Below are 17,026 nucleotides of genomic sequence, written 5' to 3' on the forward strand. Positions count from 1 at the left end.
GAGAGGAACACAATAAATATACTGCATGAAGGACTCAATATCCAAATCATTGACAACAGACCAAAATTCCCAAAATGTTATTGAGGAGGTACATTTAGTAGTAACCTAGATAAAGAGTTAGAGGTTTTGATTAAAAATAAGTATCCAAAACCTAGAAATGAATCAATGAGCTGCTAAAGTGGGTAATGTCAACTTACAGTGTTTTCATCAGAGAGCAGTGTCTAGATTGAATTGAGGAGGTAAGATTCTCAATGGTTTTGTAGCTTCTTTGTTTGTTTGTTTTGAGGGGATTGGGGAGAAGGGGGGCTTGCTTTTGTTTTTTAGCTGAGGGGTATTAGATTAAGTCCTAAGTATCACTTTTTTTCTATAAAATTAGTGATGCATTCAAATAGAAACAAGGAGAGAATAAAGGCACAACTGGAGGCAATTTGTATAGAAAAGGAAAAAAAAAATCTCTCAAAAACTGGCAAATGGAGTTTTATGAGAGTTGAAACTGTATCACAGAGAAAAAAAAATCAGGCTAAATTTTAACAGATGTATGAAATAAAATGAATACCAGTGAGTGGTTATTAGAAGAATATGTATTTTGACTTAGAAATGTTCTACCAGCCCTCTCTGAATATGGACTGGCCTACACCAATATTTCCCTTCACTAGAGGTACTTAGTCAAAACCAAAGGGCCACTTAGCAGGGCTGAGATAGGTAGGTGACTGTCCACAAAATGGCCATGAAGGTAACGCTCAGTCTCAGATCTACAGGGCGCTCTGAAACACTTGCCTACTGTATATTGTACTACTTCAACTCTTCTAAGTATGCTTCTATATAAATTCCATTTAATGTTTCTGTTATTTGTAGTCTAATCCTACTTTTTTGTTGACTGCCACAAGAGTAACTGGCTGCATGTCATAAATGCAAATTTCTAAAATTCTAGACCTGTTTATCTAAATAAATACTTTTGAGAGAATTGACGCAGTCTGATGCTAAAGTTAAAAAAAAATCCTCATGACCTTGTGAATAATATGAATTTGTGTATCACGTAATATTTTCAAGGTTGTGAAAAATTAAGCTACAATCTAACCCTCATTTAAATATTCCAGAAAGATCAACATTTTCAGTAAAATTCCATCATAACCTTTATGTCTAATTGCACATTATTACAAAGGCTTTTCAATGTAGTTTTGAAAACACTTTATTCCATTTGCTTTGACAAGTCTGCATTACATATGAGTGATATCTATGTAATGTTTTTTCATGAAATATTAGTTTTGAAAAAGGAATAGAGATGACCAACTCCAATGTCTCATATGACAGATAAAGAAATTTTGAGACAATAGAAATGGTGATGATACATGGATGTTGGTATGAAGTTTTATTTTAGTTGAATAATTGTATGACCTTAGAATTAAAGATGAAAAAATACGTTTAGATGGTGCATAAATAATATTGATTACTAACAAGTAATTACTGATAAGAAATTATTTTGAGTAGTTACAGCTAAATATAGATATGCTTGTTATGTTTCAGAGCATACTTTATACAAATTTTTTTTGGATAAATTTTACAAAAGAAGAATTCTTTCTGGCTTTATGTGAGAAATCTATGTTAAAAGTAAAAAAAAAAAAAAAACCCACACAAATTTGTCTTCTGATTTCAGAGGCAATCACATTTAATATTTTATACATTCATATTGTAAGACGCACATAGAAATACTAAGAAAATGCCCTTAAAATAATCTTAGACTCTGACAACCAAACATGACATCTGCTGGTTGAACAGGGAAAGAATTCTTAATTTTTTTTTTCCTTTTTATCCTTCAGGCATTTTTCCCTCCTTCCAGCAAGCATGCTAAAAAAATTTTCATTCTCTTTTATATTCCAGTTTTATTTTATGTAACATGTTCCAGTTTAAATCTTTTTAGACTAACTGACCTAAAAGTACATTCATTATCTAAACTAGCAGATAATTTTTAGACACATTATGTATGGTTATATATAGATTTTGGATTTTTAAGTATTCTTGAAATATGTACAGAGAAAAAATCTAATTGCTCAAGTTTTTAAAATAGAATTTATATAAAAGTATATTTAGTCTATTTTGCAAATAGCTTCTCAAACATTATTAAACTGAGGTTTTAAAATATGGTTTTATGCATGAAGCTCATAGTACAAGAGATATTAAGAAGAAATGTTATGTCACTTTCTTAAAAATGTTAAAGTAAAACAATAATCTTTTTTAGGTGTATACCTAAGTTTGTAAGCAGAAAGGAATTATTCCTTACGGGTCAAAAAACAAAGGATTGAAAACCAGACACTGCATAGGAGTTTAGGGAAAAAAGGAGTGTTGTTGCCCTTTGTACATTTGGGAGCTGAAAACTTAAATCCATAGGCGAAGAGGTTAAGGGGCCCGTTCAAGATGAGAAGTTGGAAATAGGCACATATGACCACATATGACAAAGACCAGTAAAAAAAAAAAAAAAAAAAAAAAGCAATCCCAGACATAGGGTATACTGGAAAAAAAACTGCCCCTTACTAGCATAGGAAAATGAGAAATATATTTATATTAACAAAAACTCATCCTTGGCTAATGATACCACTGGATTGCTTGAGTAGATCTAGTATCAATCGGTTCTTGAAAGACATACCCTCAACTGAGATCCGCAGAGAATTTTTCCAAACAAAACACATTACTAACACACGAGATAAATGTTCCACTATGAGTGGCTAAGAGGACTAGTAAACAACAGGATTAACTACAGATAACAGAAACATGAAATCGGAGTTTCAAATAAGTATGCTTAAAACAACTGAAGAAATTTACCAGAAAAAAGTGAGTAAACACTATGGGACCTTTTACAAAAGAATAATTAATACTCTTTTATTGGGACCAAAGGTAGGTTTCATAGGGGACATACATGACATCTTTATTGATCTTAAAAAAGAAGAAATTCCTCAGACAGTAAAAAAGAACTCATGAAAGGATAAAGAAGAGAAGAAATAAAACATGGCCTTAGGTAGAGAAAAAATGAATGTCTTATAGGGAACATTTCCGGACTACCACATGTGGTATGGTTGTAACATGCAGTGCCCATCTTTCCAGTCACGCTACGCAGTTTGAGAAAAGGGATGGTCTCATTAGCTCTTAATACTGTGGTTGACACAACACATGGGCTTGAGTGAGGCAGGAAGAAGTTAAATGCTAATTTATCAAGTGTTTTGTTTGATATAAGATATGTGCTATTTATCTTACAGTTCATTTTGAAATTATTTTAACCAGTATTCACTTCAGTGGGAGAAAAGATTCTACAGTGAATCTACTAATTTTCATTCCCCAGTGTGAAAAGAACTCAGTGACATCAAAGAATTGAATGACAACTAAATTAATAATCAAAGTGGTAATAAAAAAGAAATTTCACAAAAACACACTTGCAATGTATCAAAAAAAAGCAATTTAAAACTTTTCAAACGTGTATTTATTAGTATAAGAAGAGTAGACACAGAGATTTACAACAAACTTAAAACACTGATGATGCACTGATTAAAAAAAAAAGAGCTCTAAAATCACAGGAATCACAGCTCTGTGCCTGTATGCGTTTTTAGCAGAAGCTAAGCAAAACAGTCAAGTGCTTTTGGAATCAGAGTCATATTGTGTTTAGACACACAGACTGGCTAAGGCAGTGGATTACTCATTACAATCTGTTAGGCATAATATACAATAAATATCTATGCAGCTCTTTGTCCTTCCTCCATAGGACAGAAGAAATAGCATGCAATTGTTGGAACCATAACTACTTTTTCTTCAAATTAGTTAATCTTAAGTCATACTTACATATTTCTACAGAAATGGGCTTTTTTTTAAGTTTTTAATTAGGAATGTGTTATAAATCCATTTCATATTTTATAAATATAACTGGTGAGAAAGAAGAGAATGGATTGGATAAGAGAGAAACCCTCATCTAGAAACCAGAAAGAAGATGTGATTTGGGAAATGAAGAATTGGCTGATTAATTCAAAAATCACTGCAGACAAACAACTGATCAAACACTTGTCCTTTGCATTTTCTGCATGGAGTCCAAAATTTTCAGTTTTCAGAGGCTGAATGGACACCAGAGCCCCTAGCTGACATGGAAAATGACATTACGCATCTCATCCTGGAAGAAGAATTACATTAATTCCTGGGATCCTATTCTTCTGAAAGATTATCAATGTGATTCAAAGCCATGTAAAAGTGTCATGAAATTGGTGGCACAGGGAGAGCTCTGAGGACAAAAAAAAAAATTTAAATTTTGTGAAGTCAAAGGAAATTGTTTTAAAAAGAATTAATGTATTATTCATTTTGTTACCTGTATTTGGTATTTAGTTACATGGTATTTCCTATTAGTTCTCATAAAATTAAAAGTAAGCAATAAAGGAATGATTCCTGAATTGATGGTTCTATCTATTCTAATTTGATGAGAAAGGTGGTAAATTAATATGAAGAAGGAATGAAAAAGTTGAAAGTATGAAATACTTAACAAAAGAAACAATCTGATAAAGAACAATTTATCTTAGAATCAAGGTGAATGTCACAGCAGCAAAAAAACTGAACAGCATCGAGAGTTTGTTCAACTGTGATAACTTGTCAATATGTGTGCAGGAAACAAAAACATAACAATGAAGATAGCTGTGAAGTCAATGGCAGCATCTCTCAGTCAATGATTGTTTAGAGTGTGTAAAAAAAACAAAACAAAACTGAAAGATGTGTAACAATCTATAGCCCTACTAAATCATTTAGTTGAAACGCTTTTGTACTTGAAACAGAGAAGTGTTTTTCCATACTTCATCTTCACATTCAGAGACAGCAATCTGTTTTCAAATATCCAGTCATTAAGACACTTTTTAAACTGCAACATAACTGGTTTTATTCAGTCCTTACACAGTTCCATTTTTAGTTCTGCTGGAGTCAAAGCTGTGGATACCACCTCACTGAGGCAGACTGCCCAGAGACCACAATTTCACATTCAAGACTGCCTCAGAATTTAGAGGCCTGGAGAACTTGTGTACTGGCAGGATAAATAAGAAAACTATTGACAATATTGCCAGTCTTTACAAATCACCTGGAACCCTATAGAAAGCTCTTAATTTTGACCAAGCATAAAGTAGAGTTGCTTTGGTTCCATTGTGATTTCTTATGTAGGTTTTGACTTTTCAAAATAAAACTGCTAAAAAAAAAATAGGTTTCACACTCTCCAAAAATGGCTTTATGAAAAACAATCTGTATTAAGTTAGTGCTCCTATCTCCTACCTGGAAAAACTTCAAAATAATTTTTTAGCATTAGTTTCCTTTAAAAATTAAATCACTAGAACAGTATTTTCAATAAATATGTTTATGAATTTACTTTATGAACTGATAAATTCCTAATAATACACATTAAGCATTTTTATGGAGGGAATAAAAGTGATAGAAACTGAGAACAAATTTTATGGGATTTATGGCTAAATGCCTTTTTAAAAGGCAAATTTGCCCACTCATCTCCGTCTCTTTTCTCCCTTGCATTTGCAGATTCATTTTTTCAGTTGTCTCCTGTTTGTAACTACTACAGTTTATTCTGATAACACCTAATTTTGCTCATCACTTCACATCTACAAAAGACTTCTAACTCAGTGTTTGCTGTGTACATGAATCAGTGAACCTTCCTCCTGACTGTGTTTTTCTCACCCACATCCTAGTGACTCAGTCTACCCATGACTGAAAGTTCCTAAAACTCTAGTTTTATCCTCGCATTTCTTGACTTCTTAAACTGAAATGTTGTGCTGATATAATTTCTGCTTGCTTTTCAATTCTTATGTTTTGGTACCCAAATCATAACTATCCTTTCTTTCTTTAATTACTCCTTCTTCTGTGACAATCATTTATACTACAATACTTAGCATTTAATTAAGAAAATACATTGTAATATTACATCAATATATAAAAATTCCTGAAAATACTTTCTGTATGATTTTTCATTTTCTGATTAGAGGCCCTTTCCTAGATTCATACATAATGTAATTGGGGCAGTAGAGTGAACTAAACAATGTAAAGCAACTACAGCCTTGTTGTTTTAGAATAATTCTAATGATTCAGTTCTCACACACATAATTTTAAGAAATCAGAATTGTGGTATAATAGATATCTCCCAATAAAATCATTTAAACTTAGGTACAGCCATTAAATAAATTTAATGTTACTGGCCAAGAACAACCTTCCCTTGACATGCCTGTGTTTTTAATATTAGCCCTTCAATGAAATATTTAGCATGATTTTTGCGAAGAGAAAATAAAATGGGATAATTACTATAAAATTAATACAGCATTTATACTTTTCAAGTTCTGATTGCAATTTAAAACATTATTTGGAGAACTTTGATGAAGATATGTTAACATAAATATTTACAGGCTAGGGAGGAAACAGTTAGGGAACTCTGTAACTTGCTCCCTTTCTCCTCAAGGATGTCTAAGGTACTTATGACTCTACCAGACCACCTTCTAACCCAGGTTTCAGTAAACTGTATCTGTAAGGGGTCAGATAGTAAATATTCCAGGCTTTAAATTGTGATCAAGTATATCTGTCACAATTATGCAATTATGATATTGTGGGAAGAAAGCAGCCACTGAAAATATTGAATGGAAGTGGCTGTATTCCAACAAAATGTTAATTTTGGACATTGAAATATGGATTTCATGATATAAGTTTCAGATGTACCAAATTATTATTCCTCATTTGATTTTTTGCCAACAATTTTAAAATATTAAAAAATATATTTTTAGCTCATGAGCCATACAAAAGCGATGGTAGACTGGATTTGTCTCAAGGGACATATTAACCTCTGTTCTAAATCATAGGGGATGTTAGAGCTTATATATTTAGTTATTAAGTTCTTTTGTAGAATTAAGGATGTACTAAGTTAGTATCTAAAAATGTCTTGACTGGGATCGATCTGGTCTGCTAAATTGCTTACTTTTAGTAACTATGTATTTATAAACTACAGGTGCAGCGAAGAGTGGACATTAGCCACAGAGATAGTCTCAAGATCCCAAACCTATATTCCCTGGTGGATTCCCTGGGCTAACTTCAGCTATGGATGTTTACCACTCATGTCACACCAAACTCCAAAAAAAGAAAAAGGAATACCAGGAAGCACCACCTGATGGATTTGGGGACACTTGTATATGAATGCCAAGTATATGCAACGCTATGTCTTGCTTCTTGTTTGTATATTTGGCTAATTATTAGTAAAAAGTGAAGGCTGTGAAAGACCTATAATTTATATAAACTTGTCTTGACAATAGAACCCTTTTTGGTAGGGCAAATGTCTACTTAATTATAGAATACCTGAGAAGGTATGTATGCCATTTTTAATTAGCAGATGGATTTGACAATTAAGTGAAAAAAATGAATGCATGTTTCAAGAGTCTCTTTAAGTTTCAATTGGTATATTTTTAAATAATGTAAATATATAAATAGCATTTGACCTGACATATGCTGAAAATACATTTTATAAATTCATGTAGTCCAAGATGATATAATTTGAGAGGGTAATGTGATATGAATGCAAAATTCTTCTACTTATCCAATGAGTTAACAGGTTAAAAATATTCCAATTTTTATGATTTTCAGAGTTGGCCATGTCACTCCAATTATACATATCATTTACAGCTGAAAATCTCTTTCTTTCATAAGTATTTAAATAACCAAAGAAGAAAAAATGTGCAAAAAATGAGAAGACTTCAAAGTTCAATATTTCTCACATGTAACAGCCAGATGTTAACAAAAAAGGTTAATAAATTTTAAGAGAACTTAGTTTAGCTCTCTTAGACATTTGATTAAAAGTCCCAATTACAGTTTGCAGATGTATACAAGCAATACTTTTAAAAAGTTCTCTAGAGCAAATTGAAATAGATTTCATATATCATTCATGTATTTTCTCCTCAAAATGGTCAATTACTATATCATATCCTTTGGACATTTAATGTGTTATTCTCTGATATATCAACATTCATAAACAACCACATTTTGGTAGATGAAATAAATAAAATTTAGATAGAGATTTATGAGCTTTCGAAAAGAACACAAATTTTAAAATCTTTAGAGGAAAATATTGACTAAAATAAAGCACTCATTTCTCCTGTGTAAGTCATTCTATGTAAGACGTTGTTTACTGACAAATAATAAAGTTCAAGACTCCATTAGTCACACATATTTGAAACTGAAGACAGTTAATCTCACTGTATGTTCAGTAACCACCTGGGTAAATCTTTTATTTTTTCAGGATTATACATAATACCCTATTATTATATGCTGCATCATTTTGATAAGGTGGTGGCTGTTATACACTGCACTAGCTCCATGCACTGCCCAAACGATAATATTTCCCCCTTTCTACGGTTGTTTTATCTTTTTTTTTTTATAGATTATAAATACCTTGATGGAAGATATCTTATCTTTTATATATTGTCCCATCAGTTGCAGATATGAATGAAATCAATTCAACTCAATGAATATCTCTACTAAAATTTTTCATTTAAATGGTCATTTGCATCTTTTTTAGGGCGCTGGAGTTGGAAGCAATTCAAGGATTTACTGCTTACAGAGTTGTCATCACAAGTACATTAACCAAAATTTCGTTGATTGGGAAAAATTTGTAAACTTGTTAATGTTATTGATGAAAATATCTCAACAGAAGAGACACTCAAATATGTACCACTAATTTCAGTAAGACCTTGAAAGACCACTTCATCACTTTCCCGTTATAGTGCAGAAAAAATATTTTACCCCAATTTCTTTCAATTTATTTTCAGGGCTTTTTTTAGGATAAATAAAATAATGTTGTCAATTTAGTTGCAGTCACGTCAATGAAAGCCTTTACACAAATTTATTTTAAAATGTTATTTAAATAAACTAAAGTTGCTGAAATCAATAGATTATTACTGGGGTAACAAAAACTGATGTAGAGCAAAATGGAATAATGTGTTTGTACATTACCTAGAAGGTGACAAATCTCAAATGTTAAGCATTAAATTTTGTAGCTTGATCCACATAGGTGGGAAGTTGATTAGGATTATTAATATAATCTTATACAATTCATATGGAGAAAATGCTACATAGCAAGACACTCATGATGTGCTCATGAAATAGCTTCATAAAATTCATACAATGTATTAAAATATATTAGCATAAAGTGGAAGTTATTAAGTAATGAAAATTATGTAGATACCAAGGTTCTTTTCCTAATTACCAAAAAGCACTGAAGAAGACACTTATACTTGTGTGAAAAACTTCAACTTAATCTTCTTACAGTTTGCTTCTATAATTTAGGTTCACTTGAATATAATATCCTATCATACAATTCAATTTTCCCTTACAGATACTTCTTAAATGATTACATATTTAGAAGAAATATGTGTGTAGAAATATCTACTTGGGAAATTAAACTATAATGAGTTCAAATTATCTAAATTAAAATATCATTTTTACTTCAATTTCTGAAACTTGGAATGAACACAAGAGCCACTTTTATAAATGCTCCTGAAACCATCTTCATATATTAATAATTTAGCCTTTTCCTTAATCTCTAGGAAGGCAGAGGCCATTAAAATAAGACCAAAGAGTATGACTTCCAGATCTATTTGCTAGGAAGTAGAAACTATGAAAATAGTGATCAGGTGCAAAGACTATAACTTACCAAAAATTCTGTCCTTGGTTATTAGGAAACAAATCACTCAGACTGAAACAGGCAATCAAGCAGGGTTTTCAGAAGTAATATGGCTTAGTAGTTACTTCTTGCAAGAAAAGGGTCTGTTTTAACAAATCACTAAATGCTCAAGCCACACATATCTACATCAATTGGAAGCTAATGTGATATGTTTCCCATTGTAAAAATTCTCCCCCAATTTAAGACACGTTTCAGAAGAGTTCATGATTTTATTTGATTATTAATAAGTATAGTATAATCAGATGATGATAATAATAATAATAATAATAATAATAATAATAATAATAATAATAATAATAATAATAGATTCATTTTGTCACTGGTTACTCTTTCAGTTAGGTTTTTGGCTCTCAAAAATAATAATTATTTTATGAACTAAGCTGGGTTACAAGGATATCTCTGCAGTCCAAATGGAGCAAAATATTAAACCTAAATGAATTGATATTATTTATGTAAAATACCTATCATAGCACTGGGGAAATATTGTTCAATAAACAATCTCCTACTGCACCCTCTCCCATAAAGAAAAAAAGAAGAAAGTAAAATAAAATTCTTTAGGAAGAGTCCATAGTTGGTTCCATTGCTATTGTTTAAAATTTAAAAGCACAGGAACTTGAAGGAATTTTAAAACTACACTAGACAAATTTAAATGAGTCCCTTTTTTTTAAAACTTTAGTGAAGCATTATTTCAACATAATTGTCACCTTTGGCCCTTTCTTGGCATCAGTCTAGAAAACAAAATATTTATACAAAATAGTTACTGGCTTCCACACCAAATAGATGCAGTTGTCTTGGGCAATATAAAATAAATATATGCATTAACCATATAACATTTCAACTTAAATGAACAACCCTTTTACTCTAAAACCCTGAATGTACTTTGCCAAAAATGATGCTAAATATGAATAATATGAGTTTTTTTTGTTTTTTTCAAAATAGGTTAGGTTAGGATCTGAAAATCTGAAAGATGATGTGGATTTGATGAAACAGTTAGCTCTCATATTAGGTATTTAAATAGGAAATTGCTAAGGGTTTAGAGAAAGTTTGGAAATAAAAATTATAAATCCTTTTGTATTTTACCTGGAAATATCTAAGTGTTATATGTATTAAAAGGCACATATTCTACCATATTCCTTTTTCCATCTGACTATGCCTACAGGGCACAGCACAGGCAGACAATCTGAGCAAAGTGCCTTGAATGCTGGTTGCCAGGAACACATGAGGCAGCAGCAGAAGTCCCAGAGCCAAATACCATTTCCATCTTCTGGAGCACATGTTCCAGAACTTCCGAGGAACTCTGGAGACAGTCCAGAACCAGGCTAGAAAGGGACTGAGGCCTCTCTTGAATTCACAGCTTGAGGTTAGAGAAAAAGACCCAGCGATTCATGGACGTGTGGGGCCCAGGGACTAGAATCAGGAAGCCCCAAAGGTTTGGGTTTTTTTGGGGGGTGGGGTGGGGGGAGCACTGAAGGAGAAATGATAAAATGGCTAACTAATTCTTGGCTTTTAGAACAATCAGCAAAGCTGACTGACCAGGCACTGCTCCCAGGCCCATTTTTAAAGCTAAAGTTGTTGATTCCCCTGTTTGTTTCACCTTGCTCTGGCAAATGAAATTTAAAATCATGTTTGGATTCTGAGACATTCCCCCAGGAAGGGAGTCATGGGACGGTGATCTCAGGAGAATGACTAGACCCTCCGAAGTCCTTCCTGGCACCTGATGAGTCTGATCAGATAAAGAAGGTCGCGGGCTGATGACCCTCCAGGCCACTGGACGGTCTCATGATGCCCAAGAGACTCTCCAAGATTCAGGAGGAAGCTTCAGCAGATACCCCTTTTATGCCCCAATTTGTTCACTGTATAATCACTAAGCCCCAACCCTAAGACGGGTTCACAGTTTTGAAGGCACTAGCCTGCTGTGAGTCCCCTTTGTCCGGCAAAGCAATAAAGCTGCCTCTTTTCTTCTAAATTCTAAAAAAAATAAAATGAAACAAAAAATAAAGCCACATATTCTAAAGAAAAATAGTCTGATAATCTGGAGAGCTTCTCTGGGAATAAAGATCGTTGACTATTGATGGAGGAGAGACGTGTATAAAGAGAAAGAAAGAAAGGCAGCTCTTGAATTTTGTACTTCAATTACCAACCCTATTCTATCAAATATTTGAGACACATACCAGAATTATATGTCTGGAATCGCTGTTAAAAGTTATTCTATTATAACTGACCATTACAACCATGGACCCATGAAGCAAGAAAAATCTTGAGGGATGAAAACTGTATCTCAAATTTATATAAGAATTTGTAGTTTAAAAAGTATTTTCACAAATACTAACTTTTCGAGTTTTCACAACAGTTGGAAGAGCAAATATGCAGAGGGATATTACTTGACTTGAACTGTAAATCTTGAAAGTTCATATGAATATCCCAATTACTGAAATAATGCAGGCTACTGTCCTTGTCTGGTCTGCAGAGCATCCCTCAGAAAGATCCAAATGACTATTTCGTGAGAGGGAAGAGAAGTTACACCATTTACCTCTATATGCAAAGGAAGTTGGCTTTCAAACTGAGAGGGTCTCTACCTTCCTCAGCGTATATTTTTTCAGAAACGTTGAAATGAAATGAAATTATTAGAAATATCTCTTTTTGGAAACACTGCAGCAATTAATCCCAAAGCAGAAAGAATACAAAATTATTTTGCTTCACTTTATATTTTAGAAAGACACGTCAATAATACATCGCACATGTCAACTGCCAATGGCTGGGGAAAGCACACACCAAACTTTCTTGTCATTGGTGAGGGAACCACAAGGTCAGAGTAGCTATCTGAGCACTACATTTGACTCTGTCACAATCATGGCTCTAGGCTGATTTTATGATTCTCTTTTGCTGTCCCTTCAAGCATTATGCCATTTTTTTCATGTATCACAACTATGTTTGTTAGTGAGCCAGCTCTAGGATGTATATGCCTGAGCTGGCATGGGGAGCAGAGGCAACTGAAGTTGCAGAAGAAATTCTACAGATTATTAAATTTCACGAGACAGAAGCAGATTCAGAAACAGAAAATGATTAAATATAAATGGTGTTCAATTCCTGGGCTAAGAACAAATCTCCTATTTTGTAGTGAGTGCATCATTTTGTAAAAATAGTGAGTATATCCTTGTTCTCTTACCAACTCTATTTCCCCTAGCTAGTCTTATACATCCCACACCTAAAAACACCTGATGCAGAATTAAATCACTGAAGTAATGAGCAATCACTTATTTAGAGGTGGAATTGCTAATTCTTATAAGATCCAGAAAAAAAACCCCAGAAATTCTATTGGCATTTTCCTTAAAGACAAAAGAATATTTATAAACCAAGATGAGGAATAAGTAAAACTCTGCTTATTTTTTAGGGCCCATATTTTTATAAGGCTCCAAAACTTGTCCCTTGTTTGTGTGAGACTCCCAAATGGACGTCTCACATGTGACCCAAAAGCCACTTTAGGTTTTCTTGCTCTTCCTTCCTTATTCCAGCTTGCATCAAAGGGACAGTTAGAGAAGAGACAACACACCTTTCCCTTGAGGTTGTGTGTAGTGTAGGGAAATTTTAATGTAAATCTGAACTATGTAGCAGAAACAGTGTGTGAAAAACATACCAATGTGCAAAATTTGAAATAGAACTAAACAAGGGGAAAATCCCACAGACAATGTCATATTAGAGATTCAATTTATTTTTGTTCAGTCTTGTAATATCGGATATGGAAGGAGTTTTCTTCTCTTTTCATACACTAAATGTCTATAGATGGATAACTTTTCATAAAAATCTCATGAAATACTTTCCTCAGGGGTCTTCCTATTCATGACTTTGTAAGTGTGCTTCTTCCAGTGTTCTACCTGTATACAGTAAACATTCTAATTGTGTCTTCTGAGCATCAGGAGAAAGCTTAATCTAGGGAATAAAACAGTTCTTTCTATGCTTAAGGAAGAATTGATGGTTGATCTCTCCCAGACAAAAATAAGACTGTTAAAGGCACTTACGTGGGTAGTTTTTGCTATTTGCCAGGCACCATGCTAATCACTTGCATACGTTATGTTTTTTTAATATTCACAATCCCCTGCAGGATGAGGATATTCTTAGCATCTTGCTTTCATGAAAGATGAAGTGAAGATTAGAGATCTTAAACAACTTGCTTAAAAGCTGCATTCTGAACCCACACTGTCCAAAGACCTTTTTATTCTAACATCCAACATTTTTGGATATGGTTGCTCCCTATCAAGTGTGACGGGGTGAAAGGGTGAGTGGGGTTCAACCCCAGGATCTATTTCTCTTGCAACCACTTGTGCCTGGTATAGGAGTAACAACTGCTTCAAGAAGGGGCACTGTTTTCCTAACTGACAAAGACTGTACAGGCTGGTGGAGTTCCTGATAAGATGCTACTTCCACTAATCTAAAAAGGATTCCTACTCCACCCATTATGAATACAGAAACTTAAACTACAATTTACTCCAAGACTCAAATGGATTTGCCATATTATATCGTTATCTAAAAGTATTATCAATTTAGGAATTTATAAAGATTGACTAAATCTCCAGAATGAGAACTGTATTTCATTAAACATTGAACTCAGAGATAATGCATGTACAAGAATTTGCAAATAAAGTTATTCAGTCTTTCCTAAAGCTATACATTCCCTACAAAGTTAACAGTTCCAAAGTATCTAAGAGCCTGGTGTTCACTTAAAGGACCACTGGTTGGGGTGTGTGCATGGAGGGGGAACAGAGGGATGAACTGCCCCAGCGGCTCGCAGGCTGAGAGGACTGAATGTTCAATGGTGTACCTATGAAGCACATTAACTTCTTGGCAAGAGCTGTTGCTGCACATGTGGGTGATCCATTGCTGAATATGAATGTGCTGAATATCACTTAGGCAGGGAACAAGAGGTGTTCAAGTGAGTTGGAGAGGAGCCCAGAAGGTATGCTGTTTATCTTCTAGGAACATTTATTTTCTCCAAAACATATAACTTGAATTAATAAAGTGGATTTAGATGTGAATAAAGGAAACCAGTTATGGAAACCAGTTATTGAATCTGAACCACTGTGACTCTCTGAGAATAACCAAAAGATCTGTGAATGTGACTCCTGGTGCAAGACAAAGATTAGAGCACAAATAACTGTTCTTATCATATTACCAAGAAGCACTGGTCTGGATCTGACTGCAAAGCAGGTACTTGCCTACAGTTAGCTGCTGAGGCTACTAGTGACTCACTTTCATGAGCTCTTTAGAAAAAGACCAAGTGCAGTAAAACGATGGAAGGTGATTTCTTAAGTAATGCTCACGTAAGTAATGTAAAATTATAGGACTTTGGTTATATTCTATGGTCTGACATTTGAAAAGATTTAAAAAAAAAGAAAACCTCTATTGACTTTCTCAGCTTATGGCTACAGCACAAAATACCCTTCAAGAAAAGACCATGGATCAGGTTGTGGGCAATCATCTGAGGACTATCTCACCTGACCACTTCAAGTCTGGTTTCTGGCATGCCTCTGGAACAAGTTTTGCACTGTTCTCATCCATTAATCATCCCTTCAGGGTAATGGACAAAGGCCAGGACACTTGGAGGTTTGGGAGATGGTTTTAATGCTACTGAACTAAAATCCTTTGATTTTTTCACAGGTTGGTTTTCTTACCTACCACTTAATATCTACTAAAAAAAATCCAGCCGTTCTAAGCACTAAACAGAGTCTTAAGAAGAGAAATACTGAACATGAAATATTTATATAAATGTGTATGCATTTCTACATTCAGGTTTCTTTATTCTTTTCTGGTGTCAGTGAATATTACGAAGATTCTTTTCTCTCAGGGAAACTATTTGTGATTTCAAACTGTTTCTTATCCTTTACAAACTGGATCTAATACCTGCCCAAAATAATATAAGGAAGCTATGAGAAATAGTTTTGGAATCCTGTATTCTACCCTGTTACGCTGATATCTCTGTCTTCCCTTTATTCCACAGAGCAGTGATAGTCACACTTATAAAATGGTAATCCTCCAAAACCTGATTCATATCTCTCTGATTTAACACATGACTTTTGTTACCAACATATTGGGTCACTCAATATTCTTAATGTAGCAGTCACTATCTCTTAAAGTAAGAGATATAGTTGGGAAGAGATGGTAGTGGTTATCTTGGGGAGGGGAAATACTGTTAAGATAACCAGTTTACAACTCCTAAAGATCTCTAAAAGCAATTTAGAGGTTGGGGAGGGAAAGGGAACAAAGTATTCTTGAGGAACAATAAAAATTTTTTAAAAAGTAACACAATATGGACTAGAAAAATATATACATGGTAACATTAAATAGAACAAATGTCATTCATATTATGAAACACCTCCTATTCCCAATCTTACTTTATTTGGTAAATACCATTCATTTCTTGGTAATACTTTATTGAAATATAATTTACATATAACAAAATACACACATTTTAAGTGCAGATTTTGTTGATCCTTGAGAAATATACATTACTATATAATCAACACCTCAATCAAAATATAGGAGATTTCCATCACTGCAGAAAACTACCTCCTATTCCTTTGTGATCAATCATTGCCACTTTCAGCTCCAGCCAAAGAATATAGTTGCTATTACTAAAGATTAGTTTTGTGTATTGAGAAAATTCATATAAATGGAATCATAAAGTCTGCAGTTGTGTTTACTCAATATATTGTTTTTAAAATTCCATCCATTCATGTATTGTGTGTATTCGTAATTCTCTCCATTTTTATAACTGAGTAAAATTCCATTTCATAAGTAGATTAGATCATAAGTTGTTTATCCATTAACCTATTGATGGGTATTTGTGTTGCTTCTAGTTAGACACGATTACACATAAAGCTGCTGTTAGAGTTTGTGTATAAATCTTTGTATAGACATATGCTTTAATTTCTGTTAAGAGTAATCATCTTGGAGTGGGAGTGCTTGATCACAGGGTAAGTGTATACTTAAGTTTATGAGAGACTGACAAGCTATTTTCAAAACAGAAATCCCATTTTACATTTCCAGCAATAATGTGTGGTCATTTCATTGACTCTGTATCCTCACCTACACTTGTTAGTCTTTTTAACTTCAGTCATTACAAGGTGTGTGTCTCATTGTGGTTTAAATTTCATTTATCTGATGACAAATGATGGCTACCAGTTTCTGTATGAACATTGGTCAACCGTATGCTCTTTCGTGCAATGTGTACTCAAGTCTTTTGCCAGTTTTTAATTGGACTGTCTTGTTATTGAGTTTTTAGAATTATTTATATACTCTGGA

General features: G+C 33.4%; 1 protein-coding gene and 1 long non-coding RNA gene across 6 annotated transcripts in view; one reads left to right on the top strand and one right to left on the bottom strand.

Moving 5' to 3' along the window:
- LOC140696910 (uncharacterized) overlaps nucleotides 1-7,217 on the top strand; it is a 136,005-nt gene extending 128,788 nt beyond the window's left edge. For all 4 annotated transcript variants that reach the window (XR_012073568.1, XR_012073572.1, XR_012073570.1 and 1 more), the window contains one exon: nucleotides 7,007-7,217. This is a non-coding gene — a long non-coding RNA (uncharacterized lncRNA). The remainder of the gene's footprint in view (nucleotides 1-7,006) is intronic.
- The window catches only part of MDGA2 (MAM domain containing glycosylphosphatidylinositol anchor 2), a 417,841-nt gene that overhangs the window by 76,625 nt on the left and 324,190 nt on the right, over nucleotides 1-17,026 (bottom strand). The gene's annotated exons all lie outside the window — the stretch shown is intronic.

Source organism: Vicugna pacos, chromosome 6 (genome assembly GCF_048564905.1).
Source record: "Vicugna pacos chromosome 6, VicPac4, whole genome shotgun sequence".
NCBI lineage: Eukaryota > Metazoa > Chordata > Mammalia > Artiodactyla > Camelidae > Vicugna > Vicugna pacos.